A 26,366-nucleotide genomic window follows, 5' to 3' on the forward strand; every position below is an offset into this window, starting at 1 on the left:
TTGTGGCCTCTCCCATTGTGGAGCACAGGCTCCGCGGCCATGGCTCACGGGCCCAGCCGCTCCGCGGCATGTGGGATCTTCCCGGACCGGGGCACGAACCTGCGTCCCCTGCATCGGCAGGCGGACTCTCAACCGCTGCGCCACCAGGGAAGCCCCGAGCATTGTCTCCTTTGAAGTTGACTTTCTCCAACAATAATGTGTGACTTGTCCACTTTCCTAAATTCTTCCTGCCCAATTACCACCACTTTTTGTTAGCAGGACGAGCCAGATCGCTCTCCCAGATAGCCATGATTGTATTAGCAGTTTGCTAACGGCATCTTCATCCTCTGCTTCCTCCTTTTCAATAAGAAGTAGCTTTTAACAATAGTCTATTTCCAGCAGCCAAAAAGCCTCTATATACACTTTCAACTACTCCGTATCCCCAGGATGCCCATTCCGCCAAGCAGAGAGAGGCTACAAGTTGTCGTACTGTTTTCAAGAGGCCCAGTCTTGTCCCCCTCCTCCACACGCATCCCAACTAGGAAACCCAGCAGAGAATCTGGTTTTTCCATCAACACCTGCTGCAGCTCTTTAGTGAAACAGGTTTAGGGTTGGAGGGGGTATATCAGAGCTCAGGTTTTATTAGAAGCTGAATGATGAGGAAGACATAGGAAGACAGGGACCTAGACTAGCAAAGGTCTCTGTTTTCAGTATCAGTAGTTTGGATCTTCACTGGTTTCGTTGTTCTTTATGCTTCTAAATCAGATCCAAGCTTTCCACTGCCAGCCATGGGCCCAGCCCTGGAGCCATAAACTTGAGTAGGTTCCTGGTTCAAAAGTGTGAAGTGTTCAATTAGACATTTGCTGTGATCTCATCTACCTCAGGGAATGCAGTTTCTGGTGCAGTGCTGGGATATATGGTGAGATTGTCATGCTAGACGTCAGATCATCCTCGAGGAAATCATGGAGGTATTAATATTTTCAGCTATCAAGATCTTTCCTTGTTGGACTCCAATCATTGAAACCAATCATTACCCATGTAATATTGTTCTCTTCATGTCAAATGAGGGATTGCTGGTTCTCCTTGAACCATTGCGTCCACAGCTACAGGCAACACTGTGGTCTCTGAAACAAGGGACTGGTACTTCAGCCACCATCTTGGATCCAAGAATTATTTTTAACTCTGTTAAAATAAAATTCTGTTTTGATCTCTAGCATCTCTTTTTGGTTCTTAGGATTTCCTTCTCTTTGCTTTCATTGCCCATCTGTCTTTGCATGCTGTCTATCTATCCATTAGAGCCCTTAGCATATTAATCATAATTGTTTTAAATCCCAGGCTGCTAATTCCAACATCCGGGCCATGTCTGGTTCTGAAGCTTGCTCTGTCTCTTCAAATTCTATGGGGTTTTTTTCCCCTTTGGTTTCCCTTGTAATTTTTTTCTTGATAGCTGGACATAGTGTACTGGGTAAAAGGAACTGCTGTAAGTAGACCTTTAGTAAGGAGGTGGTGAAGAGAGGAAGCATTCTATAGTCCTATGATTAAGTCTCAGCATTTAATGAGCCTGTGCATCTAGACTATGAACTTCACACGCGTTCCTCAGTTTTTTTCTCCCCCACCCGCCATTAGATAGGACATGATGGCTAGAGCCTGCTATGTAGGGGACACTCCTATGGCTGGGTCCCTCTGGAGTTTTTAACTCTCGGAGTCATCTACATTGAACCTCCATCAATTCATCAATTACCATTCCAGTTTTCCTGCCTCCCTGTTTCCCACAGTGGTCTCTACTTGTGGATCTCCACTCCCTTGAGCCACGGCTCCCTGTGTTCACCTGTCTCTTCAAGCTTGAGGGCAGCCGTTTTCTCTGTCTTCACTTCTTTTACAGATCCTAGAAGAGTTGTTGATTTTTCAGTCTGTTCAACTTTTTACCTGTTATTAGGACAAAGTGGTGACTGCTAATCTCCTTACATATGGAAATGGAAAGAGAAAATCCCCCCAAAAATTTTTAAGCCACTTTTGTCCCCACCACTATCCCGTGAAACAAGAAAGCAAACAGTGTCACTATTATTCATGTTTTATGCTTCTTGTAGTACACTCTTAAAAATAAGAACTGCCCTCTAATCCATCAGTTGACCTGAATCAAAAAACCTAACAGAAATCAGGGAAGAGCAAGGCCACTGACTGAAAGTGACGGCTTGACTCTTTGGTGCCCAAGGGCCTTCCACGGGAAAGGAGGGTCCTCAAGTCTACTGGCTTTAGACGGATGATTAGTTGGGTGCTCTGTGCACAGTAATGTTGAACCAGTTCTGAAAGAGGAAGTGCCTGAAATGACAATGTTTGGGAAATGTAGGCAAGACCTAGGTAATTGTTTCTTCTGAACGGAATTAGTGCTGGGAGGAGGAGACCAGTGATTTGGGGTGATCATTTCTTTTGGTGATTTTGTTAATTATCTGTGGCAGATACTGCAAAATATTTCAACATCATTTCCAACACTGTCTAGAATGTGTCCCTGCTCTGTAGAGGCTGAAAAGGGAAAGACCATCCTTCCCAGACTCCCCTAAAAACCAATTATTAGACTCAGTTGGAACTGCATTCTCAAGGGAGTGGGCAAGTGTTCTAGACTGTGCCAGATAGATGCATCCATGAGAGACTTGGAAAGCAGCAGTGAGCAATGGGAGGTGGCATAGTGAGGGGAAGTGGGATCTCCTGGCAAGCACTTGTTGGAATGCTTTTGTTCTATGACAGCCTTGGCCACGTTTCTCTCTGTGGTCCCAGCAGCATATGATCTGGAGAGTTGGCAGTGAGGACAGTGAGGTTTCTGCTAAAAAAACAATTTCATTGCGTGGTTGGTTTTCTTCTGGTTGCTTATTCCTGACTATGTAACATCCAAGCTTAGTTCCCTGGTACTCGTGGAAATTCTGTACTAAATGCTTCACTAGCTGGACTCTTATGGTTGAGAAAGCCTGGCCTCTTCTCTGTTTCCAGGCGATGGAGTGGCAGCTGGATGGCCGCGTGGTCAGTTCAGTTCACTTCCTTATCTCTTCTCCAGTGCTCCCAATCAGACTCCAGGGAATGGAAACAGATTCTGAAGGACCAGCCAAGAGACCAAAACCTAATTTTAAAGATATACTAGAGGGGCTTCCCTGGTGGCGCAGTGGTTGAGAGTCCGCCTGCCGATGCAGGGGACGCGGGTTCGTGCCCCGGTCTGGGAAGATCCCACATGCCGCGGAGCGGCTGGGCCCGTGAGCCATGGCTGCTAAGCCTGCACGTCCGGAGCCTGTGCTCCACAACAGGAGAGGCCACAAGAGTGAGAGGCCCGCGTACTGCAAAAAAAAAAAAAAAATATATATATATATATATATATATATATATATATATACACATATACACTAGATGAACAAATCTGAAAAGTTAGGAATTTCCTCACAAACTCTAAACCAAAAACACTTCTGCTATGTTTATGTTCAAAGGTACAGATCTCAAAGAAATTGATTATATCTTGTATTTTATACAGGAAGCCCACTTCAAATGGCCTTAATGTAGTTAAAATTCTTTTAAGAAAAAGAAATTTGAAAAGAAAGTGTTGTTAGTCCAACTCATTATTGAAAAGAAGAGTTTGAAGTAAGTTCTTTTTTTCTGTCACTTCTTTTACATTTCTGAATTTAGAAATTTTTATTGGGTTTTAACATCATATTTCAATGTTTCATAACTGTACTCCTCAAAAGATAATTTTTAAGCAAGTGCACTTTTTCTGAGAATCATGTTTAGATCTGCTATTTTCCCTATCAGGGCAGCCTACCCATATTTAGAATCTGGAGGTTGACTTGGGTCTGTAGGTTTATGTAATAAAAAGAACTCATTCACTAATTCACACCTTAAAACTATGGCCCAGAAGCTTTGGACACCATAAGCATACAAATAAACACTTAATAAATAAGTGATAATGGTGGAAGAGGGTAGAAGAAAGACTGTTAAGCTCTTCCTGTAAGTGGCAGTCTCTGAAAATAGTTTGCTATTCGCTTGACTCGGAAAACTCCACAAAATCATGTAAATCAAGAGATTCAAATTGTTGTGTTCACTTTAAGGACACCCAGGAAACTGCCCAGAGCCATCAAGGTTATGTGTATCTGAAAAGGTGTCGTTTTACGGAATCAATGTGTACCATTCCATCCTTACAATGGCAGAGTTGGTGGGTGTGCCAGGCCCAAGAGTGGAGCTAGATGTAGGGTCAGTGGCCCAAAAACAGTGCTGAATTTTTGCTGCACATGCTTAAAAATGCAGAGAGTAATGCTGAACTTAAGGGTTTAGATGTAGATTCTCTGGTCGTTGAGGACATCCAGGTGAACAAAGGCCCCAAGATGCACCACTGAGGTTATAGATCTATGTGAGCTCCTACTGCCACACTGAGATGATCCTTACTAAAAAAGAGCAGATTGTTCCTAAACCAGAGGAGGAAGTTGCCCAGAAGAAAAAGATATCCCAGAAGAAACAAAAACTTAAGGCCAGAATAAATTCAGCACAAAATAAATACCAATAAAAGTTGTTTTGTTTGGTTTTGTTTTGAAGTTCGTTAACAAAAGCTAGGAGACTTCTTTCATTTTGGCATTGAGTGTAGAAAGACACTGGAACTACAGGAGGATGTGGGCAGGTCTTAAGTGCTATAAAAGGAATCTGATGTCCATAGAAGAGATTCCCCCATCATGGTAAACTCCTCTCACCCAGTTTCACAGGCCAGACCTGGGAGTCATTCTTCTTGCTTGTCCCTCCCTCTCTCCTCACCAGACTTCTTAGTTCCAGCTCTAGCATGTTTCTTGAATTCATCCACATCTTCCAAGTCTCCTGGCAGCGTCCTAGTCCAGCTAAACGTCATCTGGCCTAACATCATCATCCTAACTGGCCTCCCTGCTCCCTCACCTGGCCTCCTATAACCCATTCTCCTCACAGTAGCCAGAGCCATCCTTTTGCACCACTCAGCAGACCACACCCACGCCTCCACACCCACACCTGGGTCCTGCCTTCCTCACCAGGCTCACTCCGCCTACCCTCCTCTGCCATAAATCCATCATAATCCTTCCAGTTCTTCAGCGCACCAAGCTCCTCTCTCTGTAAGAGCCCACACAAGAGAATGGCTTATCTGCCTGGAACATCCTCCACTGACTCTTCACAGATTCACCCAGGTCTGAGCTGTCACTTTTCAAGCTAAGCTCTCTCCCACTCCCTCCCTGAACCTTCATATCTAGGTGGTACCACCCCTCCCCACAGCCCCTCCTTCTCCCCCAGCACCCTGTTCTTTTTCTATGGAACATCTCACAATCTATAATTATATATTTACATGTGTCTTTTCTCATTTATGTCTCTCCCTCACTAGACTTTAAGCTTCTCCAAGGCCAAGATCTTCCCTGTCTTGTTCACCATTGTGTTTCTAGAGCCTAGCACGGTGCCTGACACATAGCAGGTTCTCACGCATATCTGTTTTAATTTCTGGACAGATCAAGAAATCACTTAGGATATAAATTCAGGAGGATTTAGCAGTAATCAGCAAAAGAGAAATCCAACTTATCAACAAAACTCCAGTTGAAAACAGATCTAGCCATTACCTCCATAAATTGGGGAAAAGGAAATGACAATTAATTACACATAAAGCTCGCTCCGTGGTTGTTTCCACCTACCAGTCTGCAAAAAAGTATAGATAAAGGTTCTTAAAATTGGACCTGCAGTCACCAGTTTGCAAAACAGCTTGCATTACCTACTACCATTGAAGATAAGCATACCCAGTAATCCCACCCTTACTGTATAACCAACAGAAATGTGTGCAAGAATGTTCAGAGCTGCATTATTCATAACAGTCCCAAACTGGAAACCACCCAGTGTCCACCGACAGTAGACTAAATAAGTAAATTGTGGTTTAGTCATACAGTAGAACACAACTACAGCCACAGGATGAATTTCACAAACATAATGGTGAGAAGGAAAAGAAAAAAAAGAAAAGAAAAGCAGAGGCCAAAGCTATATACTCTATGATTTCACTTATAGAACTTGAAAAACCAGACAAAACCAATGTATTCTTAAATGTAAATGCAAAGGGACAGCAGAAAAGTGATTGCCATAAAATCAGGATAATAGTTACCTTTGGGGAAAGGAAGAGACATAAGGGGGTCTCTGTATTGCTGATAAAGTTCTATTTCTTGACAAGGGTGATAGCTACATAAGTGTCCACTTTCAGGCAAATATCGAACTGTTTTTTTAAAAAACTAAATATGCAGGCTTCCCCGGTGGCGCAGTGGTTGAGAATCTGCCTGCCAATGCGGGGGACACAGATTCGAGCCCTGGTCTGGGAAGCTCCCACATGCGCCGTGGAGCAACTAGGCCCGTGAGCCACAACTACTGAGCCTGCGCGTCTGGAGCCTGTGCTCCGCAACAAGAGAGGCCGCGATAGTGAGAGGCCCGTGCACCGCGATGAAGAGTGGCCCCCACTTGCCACAACCAGAGAAAGCCCTCGCACAGAAGCGAAGACCCAACACAGCCAAAAATAAATAAATTAATTAATTTTTAAAAAAACTAAATATGCGTAAGAATTAGGTGTTGAAAATACAGGTTCTTGGTCTCACATCCAAGATAGTCTGATCCAATGAGCGTGACTCAGGCTCAGGAAGCTACACTTAATAAAGAGCTTGAGAGATTCTAACATATGTGGTCCTCAGGCCAGGCTTGGGGAAATGACCTCATAGCTGGAAAGAGATTTAAGGGATGGTCAGGAAGCTTACCCTGATTCCCAGTTTAGTGCTCTGGCTTGATCAGCTGAGGGTCTTCAGGTTCATTCCCTCAAGTCCTCTTTTGAGTGGGCATGGTACCATCATAAGGAAGAGAGATACAAAGACAGCTCAAAACCAGAAACAGTTTAGGTAACCTTCAAAACAAACTGAGGGTGAAGTTCAGAATTGCATTTCTGTCTAAGGTCACAGCTGTGTCTCATGAGAAGATTGACCATTGCAAAGTTACCTTTGATCGCTTTTCTTAGCTTTTAAAAGAGTAGCTATACGATCATTGTTGGGATCATTGCTGGTTACTTGTCATCATAAAGGCCATCATTTTGCAACGTGCAATACAGAAGACAAGGCCCCATGCTGACACGGGCATTAAATCTGCAAGAGCTCGTGTTCAGTACAAGTGGGGCCTGAAAAGGCTCTGGTTTTCTAGGGAGACACACCTGAGTGATGCAAGAGGGTGGAATGAGCAGGCCCAATATGTCCTTGCCTTTTTGACGAGAAGCTTGGTAGAGCTGTCTCTCCAGGCAGCGGCAGCTCCCAGGCCCTAAGCTTCTCCCAGGTGTCCCCACCCCGACCCTCCCCCAGGGCTCTGTGCTTGACTAACTGGTAAAACAAAGCAGCTGTGACACCAGGTGGCTGCAGCTCAGCTTTGCAGGGCGCTAGGCTGAAGTCATCCTTGAAAACCACTTAGCCGGAACTAGACAAATATACCCATTCATCAGGACAATTTTCCTCTCAAAGTTAGGTCCTAACCCCTAAGGCTACCCGCCAAAGAAGCCTGTGCTGCGTTTTGTTGTGTTCAAACTCTCCTGGAGACCTGGGATTCTGCAGGCAGCAAGGGCTTCCCTTTCTCTCTTTTCAGCCTGCTCTCCCCCTCAGATTCTATGCATTTTTGAGAACCTACGCTGAGGATTCCTCCAATGTTGACCGAAACTAGACGTGTTTGGGGCACATCTGGAATCCCCATCTTTCTTTTCCTGGGCCCAGCAGGCAGCTTTCCCTGAAAACCCCCTCCTCTGCCGATCCCACCTGCCACCTGGAATTCACCCACAGCCCACCTCCAGTCCCAAGCTGCCCAAGGCCTGTCGTTTCCTCTATCCCGTGTTTTAACCTTCACTCTCTGTCCACAGCCCACGGGAACGAGTGTGTTTTTGAGCTGGAGCGTTAAAATCAGGGAAAATCAGAGCATTGCTGGCTTTGAGGAAAACGATCAGGGGGCACTTCCCTTCCATTTCTTTATTGAATTTGGAAAGTCTGTGGAGGAAAAAGAATTACATGTATGCAGGCATAACCTCTTAACACATTTTCCAAGGATCTCAAATGAAAAATTCTTAATACACAAAATGGGAAGAACTGCAACTTTGTGGGTGGTATTGTGGAAAAAGCTTGGGGCCAGGAGGAGAGAGAAAAGGATTCTCATCTCGTCTCTGCCAATAAATAGTTTTGGGCCTTAAGCAAATTGCTTGGTTTTCAGTTTCCTCATTTCTACAAGAAAATATTTGGATTTACCAACAATTTCTCTCAGCTCAGAAATTCTATAAACTTACGGATACATATTCTTCATATTATACTACAAGTAACAACTATATGAGCAAAAACTTGACCTCAGGATTTGACTGTGCTTCTTGTCTCCACCCATCTTTTTCCTCTCTGTCCAAGGCAGTATTAAATTTCCAACAGTGCCTGCCGGGCCACAGTCCCACCCGCTCATGCCAGTGGTGCGGTCAATCCAGGAGTCTCGCTTTCACCATGCCTGTGGATTCATCTGTGCCCCCAATAATTAGCTTGTTTCTCTCCCACCTCATCCCTGGATTACAAAAAAGGAACAAACTATAGCATATAACACAGCGTAACAGGAACAATCTGGGGTGGGGAAATGTAAATAAGTCTGGAAAATCCCAACCAGAAAGAAAGACATTCAAGTCTCACAAAGTTGTTATAGTTCAGTCTCGAGTTTGGCCCCCAACGTCCTGGAAGCCAAAGAGAAAAAGGCAGCCCTGCAGATACTCAATTAGCACCTTGGAATAGAAAGTTCACAAAGACACAGGCCAGTGCTTTCAGGGATGTGCAGCTTCCCTGTGTCCAACTTCCAAAAGGCATGTCTGTGGGGCTCTTCCTACAGGAGCAAAACCCAACACAGTGGACCCTGCGCTCAGCAGGCATCCCACAGTGAAGTCAGTGGGAGAAAGCATCTAGCTTGTTTTTGTACCTTTTCTCACAAAACCTGTCGTAGTCTCTCTGTGACTGCAGAGTCAGGAGATAATCAGAGGAAAAGGAAGCAGCACAAAGTGCACAGTGAGTGGTGGGGTTGGCCGGGGGTGCTGCTGGTGTAGAACAGTCAGGGAAGTCCTTTCTGGTTAGGTAGCCTCTGAGCAGAGATCCGGAAGAAGTAAGCAAGTGAACCTCCTGGATCCCTGGCGGAGGAGCGTCGCGGGCAGAGAGGATGGCAAGTTTGCAAAGGGCCTGAGATAGACCACGCTTGGTGTGTTTAAGGAAAAGGAAGGAGGCCCGTGTGACTGGGGTGGGGTGAGTGCCGGGAATACCCGTGGGGAGCTGGATCAGAGAGGAAGAGCCCCTGGGACAGGGTGGAGAGCAGACCGTGTGTGACCAGCAAGGACGTTGGCTTTCACCTTAGATGAGCTAGAAAGACATCAGAGGGTTTCAAGTCAGACTTGATCTGACTTACTGATGTACAAAGCCAGAAATAAGTGCTGCAGCTTCTTCCTCCTTTGGAAACACCTAGAAGCCACACGTAGAGAGAGACAGGTCCCCTCCTCCGCCATGGATGGGGGTCTTCACCACCCAAACAGCAGATTTCTTAAGGTGTGCATAGCCCTGAGCGTGAGTGCCTCCTTAAATGTGCCACGATCGCTTTACCCTGGTCCCCACCTTGGCCCCCAGGCCAGACACCAAGAGGGCTGAGATAGTGGTTTTCGATGTGTCTCTGTTCCTTGCAGCCTGTGGGTTGTTCAGAGAGATCCTAGGAGAAGTAGTCGGTGGGCTCTAAGCACCCCACCCCTACCTGCTTCAACAAGTGCAGTGCTGTTTCCAACTGCATCATAGCTTATATTTCCTGTCTGAGTCAGTTATCGCCTGGAAAGAAGGATTGGGGGATATTCATCAGACTGTTCTTGGTTAGCAGTGGTGCGTATGGGAAGTTGCATGGAGGAAAGTAGCAGGTGAAGGCAGAACTTATTCGTCTAAGTTGTTTCAACTGTGTACAATAACCAGATGCAAATCTTGTTCACTTTAAAAGAAGCATGATATGAAGAAATTAAAACCTGTAAAAGAAGAGGCTAGGATGTGACCCCTGTGAGATGGCTTCTGATGGGTGCTGTAGAGTCTGGATAGAGAGGAGAAGGCTGGAAGGGAGACAGGAAGAGGGGTGTGTTGCCCTAGTAGATACCTCAAAACTTTCTAGATGTAATAATCAGATAAGGCAAAACTTGTTGAGTTCAGTAAGCAAGTCCAGCGGAAACATGTTAAATTGGATGGTTGTCTGCTACAGATACAACCAAGCCAAAAGCAGGGTACTGAGATGGCATCTCTGTTAGTCTCCTCAAGCTGCCGTAGCAAATTGCCACAAACTGGGTGGATTAAAACAGAAGAGATATATTCTCTCACAGTTCTGGAGCCTGGAGGTCTGAAATCAAGGTAGCAGTAGGGTATCTCCAAAGGCTCATGGGGAGAATCCTGCCTTGCCTCTTCCACCTTCTGGTAGCTCTGGACATCCCTTGCTTTGTGGTTCCAGTCTCTGCCTCTGTCCTCATGTGGCATTCTCCTCTTTCTCTCTGTGTGTCTCTCATAAGGATCACTTGTCAATGGATTTAGGGCCCACCCTAAATCCAGGATGATCTCCTCTGAAGAACCTTCACTTAATTACATTTGCAAAGACTGTCTTTACAAATAAGGTCACATTCCAGGACACAACATAGCTTTTGGGGAGCCACCATTCACACCACCCAAGGAGAACTTCTGGAGACAGTAAACAGCCCACAATAAATGGTGAGTGTTAAGCCTCCACCTCTGGAGAGAAGCAAGGATGCAGCCATTCCGAAACAGGAAGGGCCACCAAGCCAGAAAGCAAGCAGCTAGATCGGGGCTGATGAAGCAGTGGGAGCAGATGTGACATGACCAGCGGATCAAGGCTGTAGCTGGCAGAGGGGAGGCAACAGCAAAGTACAGCACAGCAGTTTGGGACCTTGGCTGCACGTTAGAATCACCTGAGAACTTTTTTAAAACTATTAACACCCAAGCCCCTACCTCAGAGATTTTGACCTAATGGGTTTGGGTTGGTACCAGGGCATTAGTATTTTTTAAAGATCCCCAGGGGATTCTAATGTGCAGCGAAGGTGGAGGAACACTGGTAGCTGAAAGAGTGCTGAGTGGAGAAGTCAGAGACCTGAGTTCTCCTTCAGGCTCTGATGCTCACATTGGACAAGTAAATTCACATCTCTCCTGGAGGTGTGGGCCTGGGCTCAGAGATAACAGCCAAGGTGTCCTTTTATTGCGCTACTTAGTTAAGTACCTCCTTCACACGCTTATCTTAGCTTTGTTACTGCTGCCAGGCCAGTTCTGAGACCCTCCATGAATACACACTGTTCTGACTTTGCTTTCCACCTGCCTCTGCACAACTTGAGTGGCCACGCTATACTCAGGACTCAGGCGTAACTAATTGCTCAAATTATTACAAGGTCTTATACAGATCACCAACAGGCACATGAAAAGATGCTCAACATCGCTAATTATTAGAGAAATGCAAATCAAAACTGCAATGAGGTACCGCCTCACACCAGTCAGAATGGCCATCATCAAAAGGTCTACATTTAAATGCTGGAGAGGGTGTGGAGAAAAGGGAACCCTCCTACACTGTCAGTGGGAATGTAAATTGGTACAACCACTATGGAGAACAGTATGGAGGTTCCTTAAAAAACTAAAAAAAAGCTACCATGTGATCCAGCAATCCTACACTAGGGCATATATCTGAAAAACATGAAAACTCTAATTTGAAAATCTACGTGCACCCCAATGTTCACAGCATCACTACTTCCAATAGTTAAGACATGGAAGCAGTAAATGTCCATTGACAGATGAATGGATAAATAAGTTGTGGTATATATATATATATATATATATATATACACACACACATATATACAGTGGAATATTAGCCATAAAAAAGAATGAAAATTATGCCATTTGCAGCAATATAGATGGACCCAGAGATTATCATGCTAAGTGAAGTAAGTCAGACAAAGAAAAATATCATATGATATCACTTATATATGGAATCTAAAAAAAATGATACAAGTGAACTTATGTACAACACAGAAATAGACTCACAGACATAGAAAACAAACTTATGGTTACCAAAGGGGAAAGGGGGGATAAATTAGGAGGGATTAACAGATACACACCACTATATTTAAAATAGATGAGCAACAAGGTATTACTGTATAGCACAGGGAACTATATTCAATATCTTGTAATAACCTATAAAGGAAAAGAATATGAAAAAGAATATATATATATATTCATTTTCAGATATATATATATACCTGAATCACTTTGTTGTACACCAAAAACTAACACAACATTGTAAATCAACTATACTTCAATAAAAAAGCATTACAACTTCTTAACAATTTAAGCAGCTTGTCATGGGTCCTCAGCAGAGCCATGAGTCCATTTGATGTGCATATCTAAGGAGACTTGTGTTCTCTCAAAGCACTCTCCAAATGTCTGCTAAAGGTATTTAAAAAATCACCACTCCATCCATGGCCAGGGACCATGGTCCTCTACTTTATCTCTCTGCTCTGAGCACTCGCTTCTCTGGGGCCTGAACACAGCTGCAGTGAGAGAAACTCTCATTCTCTTCTTGTTTTTTGAAAGGAAGAAGGCACTAACTCAACAGCGCTTTCTGTGTTACAATAGTTACTCATCCCTAGGCCTCAGAGTTTTATTACCTACCTAAAGTGTTATGTCAATATCTTGAGATACTAAGTTAAGTGCCCTTTTTAAATTCTCTTCCCCTGCTCTAGCAGGTGACCAGTTCTGTGTTCAGCATTACAGATGTGCCCTGGCTCCTCAGAGAGCTGCTCAAACGTGGCACAGTCTGGAGCATGGCCCCTGTGCCCCCACGAGAAGCAAGTACAACAAGCAACACCCAGCTCCCTCTGCTCCTGGGTGACCCACTGAGTGTGGCCAAGGAGGTTGTCTATTAGAAATTGGCCATGCCATCTTGTTTAGACATTCTAAACGCCAAACCTTAACTGAAAAACCGAGCTCCTTTGTGAATGGGATAAATAATCTGTCAGGGATTGAGAATCTACTGAAGACTGAAAATGAAGAATAAATGAAACCATCTTGAGATAGAGAAGTGGTAGAAGTAGGGGTTTTCCGGAATTGGTATTGGCATAAGATTTGGGTGACATTTTTTTTAACTTTTTTATTGTGGGAAATTTCAAACATACACAAAGGTGGAAGGAGTAGTGTAATAAATCCCAATGAATCCATCCATTAGCTTCAAGAATTACCAACACAGGGCTTCCCTGGTGGCGCAGTGGTTGGGAGTCCGCCTGCCGATGCAGGGGACACGGGTTCGTGCCCCGGTCTGGGAAGATCCCACATGCCGCGGAGCAGCTGGGCCCGTGAGCCATGGCCGCTGAGCCTGCGCATCCGGAGCCTGTGCTCCACAACAGGAGAGGCCACAACAGTGAGAGGCCCACGTACCGCAAAAAAAAAAAAAAAAAAGAATTACCAACACATGGCCAATCTCATCTCATCTGTATCATTCTCTTGTGAGTGACATTTTTAAAACCATTCTGAGACTCCACAGTGCAATCTCTAGGTTTAAAGATAACGGTAAACCCTACGGAGAATGCAAGTAAAAGAGACAGAGAACAAACAAATCTCTTCAATTACTGTGATGTGGTAGAAAAGCATTGAACCGAGAATTGAGATTGCTGGCATTCAGTGCTGATTTCACATTAACTAGTTATGCAACCTTGGGTAAGATATGTAGGCCCCAATTTTTTCACCTATAAATGAGGAAGATGAATTACAGGGTTATTCAAATGGCTTTCTACATAAACCATAATTTAAATCCATGGGAGTGAACTAAAAATTAAAAGAGAACTAATATTTATTTTTAGATACTAAGGGCTAGACATTGAGCTGCATGTTCAATGAGATATATTATCTCAATAAATTTTACAGGATATAAGGACATAGGTAGTTTCCACACTCTCTCTACCACTTCTACAGCTGAGAAAACTGAGGTTCCTTGGCTTAAATATTTTTTTTCCAAAGTCACACAACTAGGAGGGGGTGAAGTTGGGATTGCCCACCTGGCTTTATTTAACTCCACAATTCACTGAAACATGATTCCTCTATAGCTGCAATTTTATTTTTGAGTTTTCATCATTAGTTGGAACTAGCCATGAAAAACAGTAGGTGCTCAATGCATGGTTTTTGGATGAGTGAATGTTGAATCTAAAATTCATTATCAAACTTGCTCACCACAAATCCACAGCACCTAGAATAGTACCCGGCACATAGTAAGTGCTCAATAAACCTTTGTTATAGTAGACTACTCTCTAAACACATTAGTCCAATATGCTGATACAGCTAAGAAGACCAGCCAGCTCAAATGTTTGAGCTGGAAGTATACTGGGAACCAAAGTAAAGGTAGCATGTTCCTAACATACCAACAGGCTGTGTGCTGTTCACTGTGCTGTGTGGCTGTCTCCGCAAGGCTGTATCTACCTCTGCTCTATGTACCTACGTAGAGAGGTGAAGGAGCTGGAGAAAATTCAGAGTGTAAAGTGCTTTTGTGAATAAACAACCATAAAACTGATGACTCTTTCTTGTCCAGTGCTCTTTTCAGCCCTCATCTTCTCAGCCAATCAACAGGGTTGCCTACTCTCTCAATCCATGGTCTCCCAGGCAGAAAACAACCAGTCTCCAAGGCAATGTTCATGTTCATGTTTGTGTTCAAACATTCCAAAAATCTAAGCTGAAAAAGGCAATTGTACTTGACGTGGCACTTAAACTGATTCAAAGTTACACTGAATTAGATCATCACAATCTAATTTTAGAACATTTTATGTCCCCAAAAGAGATTGAAGAGATTTCTTTTGAAATTTCTTCAAAAGAAATTTTAGAACATTTTATGTCCCCTGTACAACCTAGCAGTCTTCCTGGTTCCTGCATATCCATCCCCTACTCCAGGCAAGAAGTATACATAGATGATAGATAGATAACTGATAGATAGATAGGTAGATAGATAGATAGATAATGTTTATTACATATATGTAATTCAGATGAGATATATAGATATACAGTTGACCCTTGAACAACACAGGTTTGAACTGTGCAGGCACACTTTTATTGATACATGGATTTTTTTCCGTAAATATATTGGAAATTTTTTTGGAGATTTGCAACAATTTGAAAACACTCACAGATGAACCACACAGCCTAGAAATATCAAAAAAAATTTAAAAAGTATGTCATAAAATATATGTAGATATACATTTATGATACAAAATATGTACTAATTGACTTTTTATGCTGTAAGGCTTCTAGTCAATGGTAGGTTATTAGTAGTTAAGTTTTGGGAGAATCAAAAATCATACAGAAATTTTTGACTTTTGGGGGGTTGGCACCCCTAACTCCCATGTTGTTCAGGTGTCAACTGCATGTAAATATATATATATATATATGGATGGATGTACATTATATGATATATATTAGGAAATGTATCTCCTGTTGGTTCTGTTTCTCTGAAGAACTCTAACACACCAGTCTTTTTTCCCTGAACTGATTCATTGTTGAATATCTTATGTCTTAGGTTGGATTTCCTGGGAAAGATTTCTAGGACTCTGATACATGTGGGCAAGAGGTTTATGCAGTAGTGTTCATAGGAGTAACACCCAAGTGAGTGAGGCAGAGTGAGAAATTGGACTGTGCGGAGTCCTGGAGCTGACATGGCCCTAGAAAGTTGTCCCAAATTCAGGCTAGCAGGCCAGACTTTTGTAAATTGCCCCCTCCTGCAATAGAGCAAGGAAGCATCATCCTTGTGTCAGGTAGTTTTCTTGGGCTGAAGTCAACTCCCAAAGAGGGACTTAGCTGTGGGTTGTTAAAGCCAATGTTCCCAGCAAATTAGAGAATAAGTATCCCTATCCTGAAGGGGGAATCTGGGCAGCACACTACAGCATCCACTATACATTGAATGCTTCCACCTTCACCAAATCAATTTGTAATTGTGTTGTTTTTTTGTTTGTTTGTTTACAAAATCAATCAAGAGACAAAATCATTCTTTTTGGTCTGTAGAGATGTCTTCTTTAGCTGTTTAAGAGGTCTAGCAAGCCAAGCTGAATAAGAAACAAAAAAGAAAATTTGCCCTTGCTAAGTGATGAAAGAATTCTATAGCAGTTGGCAAGAACACTGAGGAGCTAGTGTTTAGACATTAAAACAAAACCTCTAAGGTACTTACACAAAACACTGGCATTCAAAATGGAGAATCTCACTCACACAGACAGGCGGGCTGACAGACTGACAGAAAAACCAATAGTTCTCAAAGCGAACATCTTAAGTTACAGCAGCTCTTGGTTTATTTATTTTTCCCATTAGGTACTGCATTCAAAGGACCTTCATGTGGTACACTGAAGATCAAAGTACATTTTTTCAAAGAACCAAAAAAAAAAAAAAAGCAGAAAGAGCTAACTATTCCAAATATACATATGTTCTGAGTTGTGAATATTTTCCATCCTTTGTTGTAGGAAAATAAGTTGAAGACAGGAAAGAACTAGGTGATAGAATCAATTGTGTACATAGCATTGTCAAGAGAGGATGCCAAATTCAACACAGTGTTAGCCTGTCTGTAAGCTGAAGGTTTTAGAATTTAAAATAATCAGTGACTCCCTTGCTTGGTATATCTTTTGCTATATTACACTTGAGACACTTGTAAAAGACAATTTCTTTTAGGAAAAAACTACAGTATATTGAGTGAGTCTCAATATACTGAGAATTTTCATGGTGAGTCTCACTTTTTTTTCTGCATGAAAGAGCTTTTCTCTGCAGAAAGTTATATTTCCCCTTCTATTTCAAACATACTTTAGATTAAAGGATTCCTACAACATTATCTTAGTACCTCTAAGAAAAGAAAAATCATACACCACGTTCTTGAAATTTCCTCGATAGAGAAGTATTCTAAATAGGACATATTCAGCAGCACCGTTCAACACATATTGATCGTTGGCCTTCTATGTGCCAGATATTGTGGCAGGCACTGAGGCTACACCCAAGACCAAGACACAGTTCCTACTTTCAAAATGTGAGGAAGACAGGCAATTTCAATGTTAAGCAGGAAGTTTCAAGACAACATGTAAAGGAACTATCCCACGATGCCCTGGAGATCACCTAGTCCTGTGGAGGGGGTTAGAGGATGAGGGATGGTTTCATGGAAGAAATGTCACATGAGCCTAGACTTAGAAGTTGAGCAGGGGTAGCTGGCTGAGGAGTCCTGGGAAGGACCCTCCATGTTTGGGGAATGGGAACTACAGGTGACTCAGTATTGTTGTATATGAGAGAAAGGAGAGGATGGGAGGAGAGGAACTGGAGAGGTGGGCAGAGGACAATCACAGAAGGCTTTCAATGGCATGTTTGCTTTTAGATCAGTCATTCTGGCAGCTGCATAGAGGAGGGATTTAAAGGAAACAATACAGGATTGGGGGAAACTAGGAAGGTGGTTCTTACAGCAGTCCAGGCAAGAGATGGTGAGAGCCAATTTTATTAGGAAGGGCCACTTGGGAATTAGATGAGGCGACAGGTGTGAGAACTATTTTAGAAGCAATAGGAAGACTGGGTTACCGATAGGATTTAGGAGTGAGAGAGAAGGAGAAATTAAGTATGATTCCCAGTTCTTTGGATTGGGCAGTTGGGTAGGTGGATGGATGCACGGTCTGTTGGACAAACAAGGAATTCAGGAGGGCAGGTATAGAACAAAAGCATAGGAGTTTGGTTTTAGATATCTTGAGTTTGAGGGACCCAAGGAATAATTAAATATAGGTGTGTCTAAATCGCTGAAAAGAAGGCTGAGCTAAACATGGGCTTGGGAATCATTAGCACATTCAAGCATTATAAGGGTATGAATTTTTTGTTACTGTTTTTATGTATTTTGTTCACTGCTGTATATCCAGCATCTAGAATAGTACACACCATAAACATCTGTTAGATGAAGAGTAATTTAACTCATGGGAGTGAAGAAATTGTCCAGGTAGAAATGCAGAATAAGAAGAAGTGGTCAGAGGGCACTCAATCACATAGAAGAGGTAATTCGTTGGACATCTCCGCTGCTCTCATTGCCAGCACCGAACACCAGCTCTTGATGTTTCAAGTTTAACAGAAATTACAGAAGAATTCCCAATTAAGGTTACATGTCAAAGTTTCAGACTTACCTTCATGCAATTATCTCCAAATTAATAGGAGATAAGAAGAAGATTTTCCTAATCTCCTATGGTGGGGAGAAAAATCCATTATACGTATTTTCAAAAATTTTTATGAGCTAAAGTGAATACTGTAAAGGGATGAGAAACACACATGTGCACTTGCAAACCTAAACCCTGCATATTTCATCTAATTTTTAAAATCTTGGAAAGAACAAATTATATAATAATAAAAAAGACCATCTTGGTCTCCAGATCTATATACTAATGCCAGCTCAACCTCTCCATTTAGAAGACTCAAAGGCACTTCAAAATTGTTATGTTGAAAAGCAAACTTATATTCTCCCCCCAACTCATGGTGAACACACGACTTTCCATGCAGAGACACAAGTCAGAAAACTAAGAGTCATCTTTGACTCTTGCTCCCTCCCTCTCTCTTGCTTTCCATAGCTACACCATCCCCAAGCCCTGTCAACTTTACATCCGACATACCTCTAGAATCTAGTCACTTTCTTTCCGCGTCACCCCACTCTATTCCAAGGCACTGTCGTCTCTCCACTGGACTTCTGCTACAGCTTACTAATTATCCATCCCTCCCCTTATTCCCTCTGGCCCTGCCCCCGGTGGATTTGATGCCAATCTGAGTTTTTTTGTTTTTTCAAAACACAGACCTGATCACAATTCCCTTCTATATAATGCCCTTCTTCGTCTACCTATGGCTCGCAGGATAAAGACATCTCCTTAAATGATCTAGAAAGCCTTCATGACATGGCCTCAATCTGGCTCCCCAGTCTCATCTGGCCCCCTGTCTTCTGAGCTATCTGTGCTCAGACCTTCCTTTAGATCCTCATGTAGGCTGCCTCCTTCCCACCCCAGGGTCTTTGCACTTGCTATTCTCTCCTCCCGGAACATTCTTATCATCAACTCCCCACTCTCCAATCCAATGCATTTGGCCTAGGTAACCCCACTTATCCTTCATATCACAGCAGAAACATTGCTTCCTCAGCTTAGGTCAGATTCCACTATTAGGTGAGTTCATGGAACTCACTGCTACCCCTCAGAGCACAATCTCACTTTATAACTATATACATTCTTCACTGTATAATTATACATTCACTTGTGCAATTAAATAAGTAATATCTGTTTGCTGGACCATAAGTCCTATATATGTGTTTTGATCACTATTACATCCCCAGCTCCTAGATCTGTGCCAGGGCACATAGTAGGTACTCAATAAATATCTGCTGAAGTAATGAATGCATGAATGAGTGTGTATATCCATTTTTCTCTGAAATACCTATTTTGTATATTTGGACGGCTTTGGAATTATTAACCAAAAAATATCTCCCAAAGCATAAGGACTACATGTTTTTGCTCCCACCTCTTAGTTATTACACAAGATTAAACAACATATGCGTATACATAATCCTTGACAAAATGTTTATTTGTTGCTCATTCATCTGATGTAACTATACAAGTTGAACTGAAAAACTAAAACTGTACTCATGTAAAAATGTCAGAGTCCCTTTCCTTAGACATACCTCCACTAAGAAAAGCAATCAGCTAGAAATGTCTAGTCAAAAGCTACTTCATCGGGCTTCCCTGGTGGCGCAGTAGTTGAGAGTCCACCTGCCGATGTAGGGGACACGGGTTCGTGCCCCGGTCCGGGCAGATTCCACATGCTGCGGATCGGCTGGGCCCGTGAGCCATGGCCGCTGAGCCTGCACGTCCCGGAGCCTGTGCTCTGCAACGGGAGAGGCCACAACAGTGAGAGGCCCGCGTACCGAAAAAAAAAAAAAAAAAAAGCTACTTCATCATTTTACCCTTTACCATAACACGTAACATGGACACTTTTTGAAATTGAAATAAAACAAAAATATTTTTTAAATATTACTTTGAACACTCCATATAACTTGGTGGAAAGTTCATCAGGATGTTGCTAATGAAATATTATAGAATTTGAAAAGTGTTAGACAAACTTCGTAAACATATTTCAAACTCACATCTCTATTTTAGTTAGTTTTTCACATGGCTGTTTCCTCAGCCGTAGCAGGAGCAGGACTTACCCGTCTTTTTATTGCCGGGGCTCAGGCCCACATGCTCACCACCCACTAGCAATAAAGGCCCCTGCCAGCTTCAAAACTTTCATTAAATGTTTCCTCTTTTTTCAAAAATAACTAGAAGGCATCCAGTTCAAAATAATGTCCAAAGATTGAATATCCACTGTTTATACGTATTAGTGTTGTTTTTGCCTCAAAAAAAAAGATACCAAAACTCAAAAAGAGTTTTGATGTCTTTGCACAACCTTCTAAAATGAAACCTCTGTTGAAAGGTGAAAAAAAAAACGGCAAATGGAACATCAGGCGTTACCGCTGCAAAAGAAACAAATCTGTTTGAAAGTTATTTAGCCTTTTTATTGCAGCGGCTCCTAGAGAGTTTTCCTTTGGATAAATTGTGCGGATTAAGAATAAAAAACATTTGGGAATTCCCTGGCGGTCCAGTGGTTAGGACTCTACGCTTTCACTGCTGAGGGCCTGGGTTCAATCTCTGGTTGGGGAACTAAGATCCCACAAGCCATGCAGTGCAGCCAAAAATTTTTTTAAAAACGATAAAAAAGAAAAAGACCATTTTTGACTCAGTTGGTTAAAAGGTCTCAAATCTTACTTGCAAGAAGATTCCTTGTAGGAATTTTGAGACCTGAACCCATATGTATACTCATAACTGAGTCCAACTGAAAATTCTTTCCTCATGTTGAAGGTGATTGTCTTAATGTATGTTTCCCCAAAAGTGACCTGAGGAAGGATCTGAGTGCTAGTGGTTTACTTGGGAGTGGCAAGTGGGGGTGTGCAGTAGGAAGAAAGGGAAGGTAGCCAATAAAAGTCCATTATTATGAAAGTCATCCCTTCAGATAAATGTAACTCAATCCCACTGGGGAATTCCAGAGTCAGGTTTATTCCAACCAAGAGGCAGGAGAGCTGGGGTATTTATACACCCGTCAATCCTTGCTTGAAGGCTATTTCCTGACATATTCATTCTTCACTTCCTCCAGCCAACTGTATGAGGACAGCAGAAATGGTTTAGTGGCCAGAGAAAGCGCTCTGGCAAGGAAAAGCAGCAAGGAAAAAAAAAGCAGCAAGGAAAAGTTGGGCTGATAGAGGCTGTAGTGGTAGGGACAAGGGAATATAGCAGGGGCACCAATAGCATCTACCAAAGTGATGGACAGTACAGAATTAATTCCCATTTATTGAGTGCTTGCTCTGTTCAGAGCCCTGTACTTTTATGATTTCATTTTTCAACTCAGCACTGGGAGGTAGGTACTATTATTGAGATTTTACAGCCGAAGAGGGAGGGTATTTAACTTCTCCAAGGTCATGCACTAATGTGCAACACACTATATCTGGCTCCAAAGTCTAAGTTCTGAACCACTACCCTATACTGGAAGGACTTTCCCTGCACCTCAATAAATACATACGTACCACCAACTCCAAACACAGTGGAATTCATGCAAGACCAGCGTATCTTTCCTAACTGTCGGGCATTGCACTGCTTCTTTCACGTTGGCATCAAGAGCTGTGCCAATTATTCAACAGTCAGTTGACCAAATACAGGACAACTTTGTGCAGGGTTGTGGGGCTCTATGGGCCTTTGACTGAAACTTCCAAATGAACATTCCGTGTGGCCAAGTGCTCAGTGAAAAAGAAGGTCTAATGAATCTCCATGGTGTATGACTAAAAGCAGCGCCCGAACCACCCGAGCTTGAATACAATTATAAGGGGGTTGTCCCAGTGCTACGGGGCACAAAGTAACTCTTATCTGAAGTTGGAAAGGAATTTCCTGAAATAGCTGGTAATTGTACAATGAAGCACACTATAAAAGCTGCTATCCCCCATCATGCGGGCAAAATTGGACCAGTTAGATAGAGCACTGATATAGACCATGAAATTATTTTCAGAGACTTTCCCTCCAACTGAGAAAAACCTACCTACCTAAAATAACCTCCCTTTATAGGCTGTTGCAGTAATAAAGGGGTTTATTTGATGAACCTTGCTGTGTGTACTCAAAGCGAATTTGAACCAGCCAAATTCCCATCCTTCTGAGAAATTATAGCAATGACCTCCTATATATTCCTACATTAAAGTCACAACACTTTAATTTAGTCTTGAAAAAACCCTGAATTCTTTATATTTGTAACTTCTCATTTTATCTTTTATAATTGTTCAAAGAATCTCCCTAAGTTCTTTGTTTCTATGGAAAGCCCACTACAAAGAAAAATAATCATTTGTCCCTAATCCATTTTAAAACTACAAAACTATTCAAAGATACTCTAGAGACAATTATACAAAATACAAGACCATATGTTTAGGAGGAGAAGCAGAAGCTAGGAGCTCAGCTGACACAAAACTTCCAGGTTCTACCTGATGCTGGTCATCTCTATCATGAAAAGTTATCTACTGCAGCTTACACACCCTGGATGCAAAAACAAAAAAAAACAAAAAAAAAGTGTGAGCAGAGTCCACTGTCTGCGACAATTAATTTAAAAGAGTGTTGCTGCAGAAAGGCATCTGGAACAACTTGAAAATCAAACTGGAGCATGAAACATAAGGGTCTTCCGTATTCCAGCCAATAAGGAATCCCCTCACATCATCTCTTCTAGAGGAACTTTTGTTCCCTTAACATAGACATTGTAAAAGAGCCGATTTATAGTAGATGAAAGAACATTTAAGGAACCCCTGAGAGGAAACCACCAGAAAATGGCCCTGGGAATGACGGTTTTGTTATCCCAGCCACAGGGACCTCTAAGGTTTCTGCAGTGTCCTCCCCCATTTAAAAGGCCACAATCTCCTTTTCTCCAGGTCACAGTGGGCTTCCTTTAGACACATGCTCTTCTGAAGTCTGACTCAAATGCACTGTGGCTTGTACTCATTTTTAAAGGATCCCCTTCTCTACTAAAGCATTCTCACCCATAAAGCAAACGAATAGCTCTAACTGTGAGATGAACTAGGCAGAGTTTACATTAAGTAGTGAGACTCCTGAAGACTCAGTCAGAATAAATGAATGTGCGTAAAGAGTTTGTGCTGTGAGGAAAAACCCACAGTATTGCCGTCCCCATCGTCCATGTTATCATTTTGATTATGAATTGTGCCTACCAAATTACATCACCTGCTCAGATCAGCACGGATTTGGTGAAAAAGCACAAAGCTGTGCTAAAAGGATGCCAAGAAGTAAGCAATCCTGTGTTTTAAAAAAAGGGGGGTGGGCTTCCCTGGTGGTGCAGTGGTTGAGAGTCCGCCTGCCGATGCAGGGGACACGGGTTCGTGCCCCGGTCCGGGAGGATCCCACATGCCGCGGAGCGGCTGGGCCCGTGAGCCATGGCCGCTGAGCCTGCGCGTCCGGAGCCTGTGCTCCGCAACGGGAGAGGCCACAACAGTGAGAGGCCCGCGTACCGCAAAAAAAAAAAAAAAGTTTTCTTTCTTGCGTGTGGTCTCAGGGAACAAGAGGGAAAGTGGGGAAGAAAAAGATAAAGTCCCCGTATGAGTTTCCTCTTGCTGCTGTAACAAATTACTACAAACTTAGTGGCTTAAGACAACACAAATCTGTTATCTTACTGTTGTGTAAGTTAGAGGTCTGACATGGGTCTCACTGTATTGGGTCTGACATGGGTCTCACTGTCTCAAGGTGTTGTCAGGGCTTTGTTCCTTTCTGCAGACTCTAGGGAAAATCTGTTACGGCTGGCCACAGTCTTTGGCTTGTGGCCCCTTCCTCCATTAAAGCAAGCAATGGTAGGTGGAGTCTTTCTTACATGGCGTTCGGGCTCTCCTCCTGCCTCCCTCTCCTACTTTTAAGAATTCTAGTTTGGATCCGCCCACCCAAATAATCTAGGGTAAACAACCCATCAAGATCCTTAACCCGATTACATTGGCAAAGTCTCTTTTTCCAGGTAATGTAACATATTCACAGGTTCTTGGGATTAGGACATGGATATCTCTGGGGGACCATTATTCTGCCTACCAGAGGCTCCTAAAAATCATCAATTTTATCAATGCCTTAATTTTTCCTAAAATGGATCCTGATTCCATGCCATCTCCCTTATTCTTTTTAATCTGTGTAATTTTTGGAACTCTAACATCCACAAAATGTCATAAAATTCCTACCAAAAGCTGTTTCTGGGTAAGTAGGGAGAAGTATTCTAAAGGTTTGATTGGCTAGATGTTGTGAAGACGAACTCCAATCATAAAGTCATCTAAGTGTTCAAAGCAAATAGAACTTCCTTGAATATGCAGATTCAGTCAGAACCTATCTTCTAAAATTGGATTTATTATGGAGGAGCTGATACCAGCAAACAGTGGCCTAACCAGTAAAAGAAAAATAGATAAACCCATAAAATATCTTTGAGCCGACAAAGGGATATTTGCACCTTTACGTTTATAGAGGTGTTACTCACAAAATAGCCAAAAAAGTAAAGGTAACCCAAGTGTCCATCAGTGGATGAAAGGATAAATAAAATGTGGTATATCCATACAATAGAATACTATTCAGCCTTAAAAAGGAAGGAACTTATCACACATGCTTGCCATGTACATGAACCTTGAGGATATTGTGTCAGTGAAATAAGCCAATCACAAAAGAACAAATCATGTATGATTCTACTTGGATGAGATACCTAGAGTAGCCAAATTCATAGAGACAAAAAGTAGAATGGTGGTGATTAGGGACTTAAAGGAGAGGGGAAAGGCCAGTTAGTTAGTATTTCACGGGTACAGAGTTTCAGTTTCACGAGATGAAAGAGTTCTGTGGATGGGTGATGGTGACGGTTGTACAACAACGTGTATGTATTTACTGCCGCTGAACTGAACACTTAAAATGGTTAAAATGGTAACTTTTATGTTACGTGTATTTTATCACAATGTTAAAAATTGATTAAAAGAGGATTTAATATTTAAATATCTTCGAACGTAATTGTTTTAAAAAGTATTTGCGCAACTGTTGCATATGACAATATGATAACATAGGAAAATTCTTTCCTACAAGGAGACGCGTTTCAACAACACAGAAACCAGAAAGTGAGGTTCACAGACTCTTCCGATGCTTAACAATCTGGAGAGAAGTTACTATTAGCATTGCCTACACTAGCTCCTTTGTTCTTTGCATGAAGAGATTGAGGAAGCCCCAGAAAGTCTTAGAGTTTTTTAACTTCTAGGTTGTGGTGAAATACCTAGGTGGTGATTATTAGTTTCTGTTGTATCCCTCTGTCATGGATTAAATGCCCGTAAAATGGGGCCAAGAAAAGCAGAGAGAAGTCCAGGAGAGAGTTATCAATAGTTAACTAATTCAATAAAAAATATTTATTGAGCACCTTTTTGAGCAAGATATTTTATAATTAGTGATATAAACAAGATGGTCCCTATCTTCAAGGAACTTACAGGCTAACAGAAGATTAACATGTTATTCTAGATTTTTTTTAGATTGCAAATATCAGAAAGTACACTTCTAACTAATTTAAACAAAAAAGGGGAATGTAATGGGCCATGTAAATAAAAAGTCAATGCCTGATCCAGGGACAGAAACTGTAATCAGGATGGAATTTCTCTCCATTCTTCTGCTCTGTCGTCCATGTCGTCCATAATTTATTATCAGGCCCCAGCTAGTGTTTCTAGCAAAATCCAGATATAGTAATTTTTATAGTTAGAGAATCTCAGTGAGAAAGTAAGATTATTTCTTTCTCAATGGTCCCAGAGAAAATCTCACTGCGTTTCATTAACAGATTGGTTCACATGCCCTTTTCTGAACCAATCACCGTGACCAGGGAAATGAGATGCTCCAATTAGCTGGGCCAGTCTAAGGACCTGTGCAGGGGTGTGGGAGAAAGTCAATTCATCCTGAAGCTCTTAGGTGGGAATAGGAGTTCAACAGGGAGAAACTGAGGTGATGCAAGCTGAAGAAATGGTAAGCGGAGGCTAGGTATCAAAAATAACAGCTGTCCACTCTGGCCTGTATAAAAGAGAATAGAGGGTTGGATAAGGTAAGTATTGTGGGATGTAAGAGATAAGAAAGCTTATTTCAGTGAGGGACCAGGGAAGTCTTCTTGGGGCAAGTGACAAGTGAACTGAGTGAGTGATAGGAGGTGGGGTATAGAATGTTTTACATAAAAGAAATAGCATAAGCACAGGTGAGA

This window comes from Aethalodelphis obliquidens, unplaced genomic scaffold (genome assembly GCF_003676395.1).
Source record: "Aethalodelphis obliquidens isolate GAN/ISIS:26980383/991018 unplaced genomic scaffold, ASM367639v1 scaffold88, whole genome shotgun sequence".
Lineage (NCBI taxonomy): Eukaryota > Metazoa > Chordata > Mammalia > Artiodactyla > Delphinidae > Aethalodelphis > Aethalodelphis obliquidens.